This window comes from Triturus cristatus, chromosome 9, assembly GCF_964204655.1.
Source record: "Triturus cristatus chromosome 9, aTriCri1.1, whole genome shotgun sequence".
Classification (NCBI taxonomy): Eukaryota; Metazoa; Chordata; class Amphibia; order Caudata; family Salamandridae; genus Triturus; species Triturus cristatus.
The window spans coordinates 861,512,310-861,523,419 of NC_140592.1; the positions used below are offsets into that span (position 1 = coordinate 861,512,310).

At 49.2% G+C, this 11,110-nt stretch overlaps 1 protein-coding gene across 1 annotated transcript in view; it reads right to left on the reverse strand.

The window, feature by feature from the left end:
* Window positions 1-11,110, reverse strand: part of DYNC1H1 (dynein cytoplasmic 1 heavy chain 1) — a 1,397,843-nt gene that overhangs the window by 38,227 nt on the left and 1,348,506 nt on the right. The window lies entirely within an intron of this gene.

The window sequence follows — 11,110 nt, forward strand, 5'->3', positions numbered from 1 at the left end:
CACAGAAGTGAGCAATAGATGGAACAATAAAAAAGAAAATATGAAAACAATTACTAATTGCCATAGTTAGGATTCACGGTTTTGTGGCAATTATTTGTACTGATATTTCCGTCTGTATTGCTCCACATTTAGTTTTTTAGTAATATTATCAGCATTTATTTGTATTTATTTTTGGTTTAGTGAAATAATGAATCTGAAACTAGTATAGTTCTACATTTATTTAATTGATAAATGTATATCTATAGTTGAATGCCTAACAGGTTTCAATGATATAAAAAAAAAACAAGATGATCAAGCAATACATCTATATGAAAACAGGCACATTTTAGTATCATCCTTATGCACATGAACTGCTGTTCAAGCCTCTTTCCTAAAATGTTTTTCTTTTTTCACCCCCTTACTTGTAAATTGCTATAGCTATTGGCCTGGCTGTCATGATTGACAGCATTTAGAATAACTAGAAAAAACAATCTAATTTCCGTTCCGTTTTTATCCACCTTTTAAAATAAATACGGATAAGAAAACAATTTTGTCTGTATTTATCTGTAAAAATCAATAAAATCAGAAAACAGGGAGCCTTAATCAGAATAAGCGAAGATGACGAAAATCAATTTGGATATCAATCAAGAAACGGAATCTAACTTGTTTCCAACGTACACTTTACCCTTCAGATTCTTCACCTTTTAATTTGAGCTATTTATTGCAATACTTCTCAAAAGAGAAACAAGTTCCTTACCTCCCTAATGATCTTTCTGTGAATACTGTATCTTCCTACAGATTCCTCATGCCTTGAATCTAACCAGGGACCAGACTGGATCTGTAAAAATGAAAACTGCTCCCCCTGCAAAGACAGGTGGCACTACTCCCTCTAGACTCTGGGAACCAACCAGGATATACCAGCGGAGCCACATGTGCACTATCTGGCACACACGTTCGTTTTTCATTTGTTTTTAATACATCCAAAGAGGCAGAGGGCTGGCCAACTAGATTGACAATTTATGCAAAGCACCAAAACTAAGCTGGGACCTTATTAGGAGAATGGGGAGGCAGGCGGGACAGTGAGGAATCTGCAGGTAGAGTATCTGCCACAAGAACAAGTTACTTACTTTCTGTAACACTCTTCCTGGTGGATACTCTTAACACCACAGATTCCTCACCATGTGAATACCCCAGGGACCAGACTGGATCTCTCCACAAATCATTCATGCACTGGTAGGTGGCATAGAAGGGCTCTGCGTTGGGTTAGTCCCACCCGGAAGTAATGTTGCACCAGCATATAACCGCTACCTCCATGTGATGACATCAATTTTAGGTCTCGCCTAGGCAGCGTGCATGCGCTGCTCTAGGAGGACCTTTAGCCATCGATCTTCACTTTTGTGGCAGCATCCACCTTGCGGGAGCGAGCAGCGGCGCGCACCACTCGCTGGCTCACCTCCTGCTCCCCCTCTCTCTCACAACCTCTCCGCTTCACGGCACCGCGCTTCATGTTTCATGAAGTGCAGAGATATTATTTCTTTACAACTGCCACTTCTGTGGATGAGTGCGCGGCCGACCGCCTTTTATCAACACAGCGTCCGCTTCACGGCACCACGCTTCATGTTTCATCAAGTGCAGAAGCCATTAAGCAGGTGCCGTGTTACTAAAAGAAAGGCACGTGGCAGCTTCCTCTGACTTTAAAACAGGGCTTTAATTCTTGTTTTACTTCCTGCCACGCCGCTGTTTTTGGTGCTTCACTACTTGCGTTTCTTTTTAAACCTCTTTATGTACTCAACTCTTCCTGAGGTCCGAGCTGCGCAACACAGTAGGAACGTTGAAGTCAGGCTACCCTCTTACTGCACGAACTGAGAAACATCATCCATCACTGGAGTGGCTACATTGGTGTTGAGGTACTAGCGTGAAGAGGATCTATGAAGACCCGGTCACAGAAAAACGTATAAAAATGGGACGACAGATGGAGATCCATAGAAAGCAAGCACCCGCAAGAACACCTCTTAAAGCTTTTGTCCTGCTTAAGGGTAAACCTTCTAGACCCTGCCACTTTATTATTTAGGGTGAACTTAAGCACTGTCTTCCCCTGATTACTACTCTGCCTGCCGCATTGGGTTCTGGTGTGCCCCTCTTTCAGGGAAGAGGCAGCACCACGCTGGGTGTTCCTGCCCTAATAAAATCCATATGTTCCACAGTATAGATTTTCACGTTGTGCGAGGGGCCTTTGATCGCTGTAGCAATGTTTGGCTAGAGGTGGTCATCCTTGCTCCCGTTTTGTGTGGCTGCAGTTCAAAGTGGGTCAATGCCTACCTTATACCTTTTACCCACCTCCCTTTTCTGTACACATGCTCCCTTGAGTGTGGACTGCAGAGATTGGCGCAGATACTGAAATGTAGGAAATGTCGCCTAGTTTTTTTGTTGTTGCAGTTTTATATAGCACGAACTTGAGCCGAAGGTTTCAGAGCACTTTACGTACGAGTTACTAACCTTCGGTAAAGATGTGTCTGGTAGAGACATTGTCTAGCCGCAAATTCCTTAACTTAGAATATCCCCAGGCGTCAGACTGGATCCGGAAAATTCTTTGCAGCAGCACCTCTGCGCAGCAGGGGACGGCGCCACATGACCCCACCCTGACATCACCCACGTACGTGACGTCAGCGAGGTCAAATAAGTCACTACCGGCGCGCTGACGTCAGTTTTCTTCGGAGAAACTTTCCCGCGGCACAACGCGGAGCCACAAACAAAAACTGTGAAAGTATGGGAACAGCGTGCGAAGGATGAAAAATCCACAAAATAAATAAGGTGGATGGTGCAAAATACCATCATAAAAGACAGTATCAGACACTGTTGACATATAAGTGAAAAAGCAAAAGTGGAACTATGCTGTGAGAAAGAACCCCGCATAGGGAAGCGTAGACCCGTCTCAAAGTGTGAGCAACAAGGGAAGAATATCTCAACAGATAAAAAGATAGACTGTTATTACCATGTAGAACTGTGACTGCTATTGCCATGTAGAACTGTGCCGTCCAACAAGGACGCCGCACAAAAAGAGCAGCAATGCATTTTATGAAGGTATCTTCCTTACAGAAAGAACAGCAATATACTTCAAGGAGGTATCTTCCCTTATAACAATGGAAGTGTGAAACAGAGCTCAAGAAATCATCAAAGACGACGACTATATAGGAGACAAGAGCCTCTAGTTAATGGAGAAGGCGGGCGGGAGGGAAGACAGCTGGAGAAGAAGAAGAAGAAGAATCATCTCCTAAGGACAATGAATGAAAAGGCACCATCTAAAGGAAGAAGCCCCTTGGAGGGAGTCAGCTGCATATGGTAATTCTGAAAGGGACGTAACTATATAAGCACCCTTGAAAGAAAAAACAATGACAACTGAAAATAGGCAAGAGGAGAAGCCCACCTGGCAAGGTTCTCGCAGAGCGGGGAGGATGGGTGGGCGTTAAGGAATCTGCGGCTAGACAACGTCTCTACCAGATGAACAAGTTACTTACCTTCGGTAACGCTTTTTCTGGTGGATACAGTATCTGCCTGTGGATTCCTCACCTTGTGAATATCCCCTGCGCCAGCAACATTCGGAAACTTTTGTAGCAGTCCACGCCGATGAGGTCGAAGACGACGTCACAGAGGCACGGCTCCGCTCGCGACTCCGCTGACGTCACCGGCTCCATAAGAAGACCTCCTCGGCGTGATGACGTCAGTTCCGCCCCTTTTTTCCGTGCCTTCGAGGCACACGGACGGACTGACAGCAATATATATACACAGTACACAATATGCATATCAACACACACAGTGTGGAAAATAAGTAACAAAGCACAAGAAATAACAAAATGCCTTTGACAGTGATAAACACATTTGAAACACCATCAATAGAATCACAGGCATAGAACTACAGGTATAGAAGGATGGACAACGGGGAGGCGGGTGGGTCAGTGAGGAATCCACAGGCAGATACTGTATCCACCAGAAAAAGCGTTACCGAAGGTAAGTAACTTGTTCTTCTGATGGATACATCTGCCAGTGGATTCCTCACCTTGTGAATAGATTCCACAGCAGTCCCCACTCCCGGAGGAGGGCGTCCATCCTTCTATACCAGAAAGTCCTGAATAACGGAAGGAGCAAAGTGTCCGTCCCTCCTCACCTCGGTGTCCAAGCAATAATGTTTTGCGAAGGTGTGGAGGGAGGCCCAAGTTGCCGCCCTACAAATGTCCTCCACAGGAACACCCCTAGATAAAGCAGACTTAGAAGACTTTGCCCTGGTAGAATGAGCCCTCAAACCCTCCGGAGGCTCCTTACCAGCTAGGGAGTAGCAGATCTTGATGCATAGTACAATCCATCTGGACAGGGTGCGCTTGTGCACCGCACGACCCTTTCTGCAGCCAGCAAAGCCCACAAAGACCTGGTCATCAATCCTGTAGTCTTTTGTCCTGTCCAGGTAAAAGCTCACCGCCCTCTTAGGGTCCAAACGGTGAAGTCTCTCCTCCTCCTTGGAAGGGTGAGGGGGAGGATAAAACGAAGGAAGGGTAATGGATTGCCCCAGATGGAAGGGAGTTACCACCTTAGGCAAAAACGCAGCCCTGGTCCGGAGCACCATTCGTTCAGCATGCACAGTCAAGAATGGGGGTTTTGAACTAAGAGCTTGAAGCTCACTTACCCTCCTTGCCGAGGTGATAGCAACGAGGAAAACCGTTTTAAAGGACAACAGTCTCAAGGGACACTTATGTAAGGGCTCGAAGGGAGAACCCATAAGATAAGTCAGTACAAGGTTTAAGTCCCATTGAGGTACAATAAAGGGAGTAGGAGGAAATTTATTTGTGAGGCCCTTAAGAAACCTAAGCACAATAGGTGATTTAAATAAGGACGGCTGATCCGGCAGGCATAGGAAAGCCGACAAAGCCGATAAATATCCTTTTACAGTAGCCACAGCAAAGCCTTGCTGAGCAAGAGAAAGGGCAAACTGTAAAATATTAGACAAACGAGCCTTCAAGGGATCAATTGATCTCTCTCCGCACCAGAGAACGAATTTAGACCATCTATAGGAGTATATGGATTTGGTGGAGTGTCGCCTGGCCGATAAAATAACGTCCACCACATCTGGAGGGAGAGAGAAAGAATTCAGGTTGCCCCGTTCAATCTCCAGGCATGAAGGTGTAAGCTCTGGAGGTGGGTGTAGGAAGGTGGATATCTGACTATGGTTACCCCCAACTTTTTGCCTAGTGTCTAGCTGGTTTTTCGACTTAGTTGGCCTGAGATCCTGCCATTCAGGGTCTCAGGCTGTCTGCTCTCTCTGTAAAATGGACTCCATGTACCCTAGGTACATACACAATTGGTAAGGATCACCTTATTGGACCCTGTACAGTGTACCCTAGGTACCCAGGGCATAGGTGTACCCTAGGCCTCCCAGGGGCTGCAGCATGTATTATGCCACCCCTGGTCTGGCCTTCCAATCAGACACAACTGGCTGATCACTCAGCTGGGGCAAGGTCGTGTAATCACCCCTTGCTTAGGTGTAGTATTCCTATACCTACCTTATATATAGACACATGTGTACCTATCAGTCACTCCTATGGCAGGCCTTGACAATCCTGGAGGCAGAGTGCTTGGTAACATGTGAGATGGTGCTCTAGCATGAGCTGAGCCTGTCTGCAGCTTTCGGAACCATGTCCTTATAGCTGTTCTATGATATAGCCTACCATATACTCTTAAAGTGCCTTATAATCTTAAACGGTTATGGTAACTATGGTTTGGCTTTATCAAAACATGTCGTGTAAGGTGTCCAACACTTTGGAATAATACCCCCATACCATTTCTGGTGATGAGGATATTATTCCTCCCTTCTAGAGGGAGAGACATGTTAAAATCCTACTTTGCTGTTTAACTCTAACCAAAGCCTCAGCATCACAAAATGGATGCTGCTGCCACAGACACAAGTCTGACCTCCTGCTGCTGGGAGTGATCCCAGCCAGGGAGGCCTGGACAATAGGTTTCCTGCTTGGGGAGGTGCTAGCACCTCCCCAGACAGCCTTTAGTGTATTGGGGCAGGGTGGGCTGAAAGGAATGAGACATGCCTGGGGCACACAAGGTGTTCCTTGCATAGTCCAGTTCAAACCAGCGCTGGGGCACTCCAGCCCCAGCTCTGGCGCGAAACTGGACAAAGGGAAGTGGGTGTAACCACCCCCTCCCAGGTCCCACCCACAAGGCGTGACCTAGCAGGTATCCCAGCCCCCCAGATTAGTATAAGAGTGGGAGTTGGGCCTCAAGACTCTAGATTATCCTGAACCTGCAAAACTGAACAGAAACTCTGGACCTTCGACATTCGACGAAAGAAGAAGACTGAAGAATCTCCCTTGTAGCCAAGGAGTGGCTACCCTGTGCAAACAGGCACCATCAAGAGACTACCCTTTGCGTTGTGAAACGTTCGACGAGGAACCGACTGCAGAGCCCGACCAGAGCCTTGATTTCCAGACTTCTCCGACCCTCATCCACATCTGCAGCAGAGCTGAGATCCGTGGAGGCGACGAGCGACGTGGGACCGGCTACCTGGGAAAAGTGGCTAGTAACTTACAGCGCAGCTTCTGAGGTACCCTCGAAGTTGTGCACCGGGGATTGAGAAGCCCCAACCCCAAGCACCATCTGCACCGAAGACCAGCCCCCCACACTCCACGAGTCCTGCGTGGGGCCCTTCAGCATTTTCCTGCTTGCCGAGTCTGTCCGGTTGCTTGCCCGCTGGCTAGTGGCCTTTGTGACGACGCTCCCTGAAATCTTCTGCGCTGGTTTGGCTCCTCCAGACTGGCTCCCGCTTCTCTGCAAAGAAGAAGCACCCCAGACCTTCCTGGTCTGCACCAGAAGCAAGTCCTTTGTTCTTCGTGGGTTCCGCTTGCCAAGGCTTGGTGAGTCCTAGTCCAACTTAGACGCCGCCGACAGCAAGAGCCTTCGTGGGACAGCTCGCCTCCTGGTCCTGGTCGTCCTCGACGCTTCCTGGTCCTCCTGGCTGCAGCGACAAGCTTCACCTTCACCTGCAACTCTTCACGACATCGCCTGGTTCCTTCCTGGTTCCACGTGGTCACTGGCTAGTGACCTTGACTCTGTCCCCTCTGCTTGCAGGTTTCTTCTCTTCTTGATCCCAGCCTTGGGATCCACCGGACACTCTCCCCTGACTGCCTGTCAGCATCTTTCTTCAGGCATCCATAGGAGTCGACGACGAAAACGACGCGTCTTCACCCCTATGCACCCGCAGCCTGTGGGCTAGGTAACTTGGGTACTCCGGTGCTCATCCGGATAGTGACTATCCTAGTGTCTAGTTTTCAAGTCTCAACTTCCTAGCTACTCCGGAAGTGTCCTAAATCGATCTATTTCTAAACTGTAACATTGCTATTGACTTTTACGCATTACGCGTGAGTGTTTCCACTCTGCACACGAATCCCGTGGGCCTCCCACTTCCTAACTAACGCTAGTGTAGTGTAGCCCCAGCGATTCCCTAGGCCTAGGCCTATTCTATTTCCGTGACAGTGGTTCTTATACCACTTATTTAGTATATGGTTTGCGTGGCCCCTAGGGCCTAACTGTATTACTTACCTGTGTGACTTACTGTATGCATTAATAAGACTGTGTTGTACTTACCTCTAAACTCAAAGAGTGCTGAGGGTTTGCTTAGAATAAATACACTTTATTTTATATATATATCTGTTGTGGTGTCCTTTCATTTGGTATTCAAGGGATTATATATGGTATCACAGCTGGCTTCACATGCCATTCAGAGTTTAGCCTAAGACTGCTCTTGTCCATGCTACCACTAGGATAGCTGGTCTATAAGGTTGACTTTACAACCAATCACCATAAGGGTATTTGGACTGATATAAGGTGTACACTATAACTAGTGACATCATACATCAGGCCAACTTCTCACAGTGGGGGTGTAGAACCTGCCCCTCCGACTGCGAGAGGAGGTCTGCCCTCAGAGGGAGACGGAGCGGAGGGCACGAGGAGAGGTGGAGAAGATCTGTATACCACACCCTTCTTGGCCAATCCGGGGCGATCAATATGACTTGGGCCCGGTCTTGGCGAATCTTCCTCAGAACCCGAGGAATCAAGGGTATGGGAGGAAACGCGTAAAGGAGTCGTGAGCCCCAACTCAACTGAAACGCATCCCCCAACGCTCCCTGCATCGGATACTGGAGACTGCAGAACAACGGACAGTGCGCGTTCTCGCGGGTGGCAAACAGATCCACCCGAGGAGTTCCCCACGTCCGAAAGACGTGACGAACCACCTCCGGATGGAGCCTCCACTCGTGGTCGGCGGAAAACTGCCGACTGAGACTGTCCGCACGCACGTTCAGAACACCGGCCAGATGATTTGCCATCAGACAAATCTGATGGTCCCGAGCCCAGGACCATAGACGCAGGGCCTCTCTGCAGAGACAAAGAGACCCCACTTCTCCCTGTTTGTTTATGTACCACATCGCGGTAGTGTTGTCCGTCAGGACTTGAACAGACTGACCGCGAAGGGAGGAAGGCCTTGAGTGCTAAACGTATCGCCCGTAACTCCAGAAGGTTGATGTGAAGCAACCTTTCCTCTGGAGACCAAAGACCTTTGATCTCCAGATCCCCCAGATGAGCACCCCACCCTAGAGTGGATGCATCCGTTATCACCGTGGTCACCGATGGAGGTAGATGAAAGGGCTTTCCTTGGGTCAGATTGCCCTCCACGCTCCACCAAGACAAATCCGCTGCAGCTTCTCTGGAGATCCTCACAGACTCCCTGAGATCTCCCCTGTGCTGATACCACTGCTTGCGGAGGCACCACTGGAGAGCCCTCATGTGCCAGCGTGCATGGTTGACCAACAGGATGCAGGAGGCGAACAGACCGAGCAGACGAAGGACCTTCAGAACTGGAACGACCGCTCCGTTGAAAAATAAAGGAATCATTTCCTGTATGTCGAGAATCCTTTGAGGAGGAGGGAATGCTCGACACACAGTAGTGTCCAGTACCGCACCTATGAACAGGTTGCGCTGAGAGGGCACCAGGTGAGATTTGGGCACATTGATCGAAAAACCCAATTTGTACAACAGCTGAGTTGTATCCTGCAGATGGAGCAGCACCTTCCCTGGCGACTCCGCCTTGATCAGCCAGTCATCCAAATAAGGGAAAACCGAAATCCCCGACCTTCTGAGATGGGCTGCCACCACCGCCATCACCTTTGTGAAGACTCGTGGTGCCGAAGTAAGACCAAACGGGAGGACCGCAAACTGATAATGTTGCGACCCTACCGTAAACCGGAGATACTTCCTGTGCGACTTCAGAATGGGGATGTGAAAATACGCATCCTGCAAGTCGATCGACACCATCCAGTCCTCCTGATTCAGCGCTTGAAGAACCTGAGCAAGGGTGAGCATCTTGAACTTTTCTTGTTTTAGAAACAGATTCTGAGGTCCAATATCGGACACAATCTGCCGTCCTTTTTCGGAATCAGGAAATACCGGGAGCAGCATCCCTGACCCCTCTCCTGCTCTGGAACCACCTCTATCGCACCTTTCTGAAACAACTTCAGGACTTCCTCCTGCAGGAGAAGACGGTGGTCCTCCGAGCAAGCCCCTTGGCAAGGAGGATAATTTGGAGGGAATTCCCGAAAGGGAAGGGCATACCCATTTTCTACAAGATCTAGAACCCAGAGATCTGTAGTTACAGATTCCCAATCTTGCAGAAAATGGGTAAGCCGGCCCCCCACAGGACCAGCATGATCCGGAATGTCGAATCTAGGGCTGTTTTGCGGTGGTGGGAGGGGCTGAGGAAGAGGAAGAGGAAGAGGAGGAGGAGAGCTGACGGCCACGTGAGCGACCTCTAAGCCTTCCTCTATATCCCTTGGACAGAGAGCCTTGCTGCTGCTGAGTTGGTCTGTAGGAACGAAAACTCGCCCTTCCAAAGCCTCTGTACCTCTTAAAAGTACCCCTCGGCTGGGATTGAAGGCCCAACGACCTAGCCGTAGCCTTACTCTCTTTGAAGCGCTCGAGAGCAGCATCAGCCTTCTTCCCGAACAGACCAGACCCATCAAAAGGTAAGTCCAACAAAGTTGTCTGGACATCCGAAGAGAACTCGGAGGACTTAAGCCATGCACCCCTCCTGGTGGCAACTGAAGACCCCATGACCCTGGCAACTGAGTCTGCTGTATCCAGGCCACTCTGTATAACCTGGCGAGCAGCCGCCTGGGCATCCGATAGCACTTCATTGAAGCCTCCTCTATCCTCCTCTGACAGTTTTGGCGCCAACTTTTTAGCAGAGTCCATAAGTGCATGGATATAGCGCCCCAACAAACAAGTTGCATTTGAAGACTTTAATGCCATACTGGCTGATGAAAAGACCTTCTTGGCCGATTGGTCCACCTTCTTTGCCTCCCTGACCCCTGGGACTTGAGGAAACGCACCTTTGGAACGTCCAGAACAAGCCGCCTGAACCACTAGGCTTTCAGGTGAAGGGTGTGAAGACAAAAACTCAGGATCCCCTGGAGCCACCCTATATCTTCTTGCAACTACCTTGGATACTGCAGGAGCTGAAAAAGGCTTGCGCCATACATCCAGCACAGGTTCCAATATTGCCTCATTAAAGGGCAACAGAGGCTCTGACACCGCAGTTGGAGAATGCAACACCTCAGTCAAAATATTGGACTTGAATTCAGTAGATGGCAATTGAAGGTCCAACAACTCTGCAGCCTTTCTAATTACAGCATGATAGGGTGCCGCGTCTTTAGAGGGTTCATCCGATGGCGGAGTGATCTCCCACTCCGGAGACAAATCCAAACCACTTGCCTCCTTCAACTCGTCGAACACCTCATCAGATTCGACCAATTCCCCCTCTTCAGCCTCATCCATCAGAAAGCGTCTCTCCTCCAGCACTCTCTGCGCCTCCCTTCTTGAACGGATCCGCACCTGCGGCGTCGGCGGCGCCGTGATCGAATCAGACGGCGCCGGCAGTGGCGTCGAACGCGGATCAGCTGGAGCAGCCGGCGTCGAACGAGGTCGAGTCGGCGCCGGCGAAGAGGGAAGCGGCGTCGATGTTCTCGGCGCCGGCATCTGCCAAGACGGCGTCGCTGGGAAGAACGGCATAAATGGTGCTTGA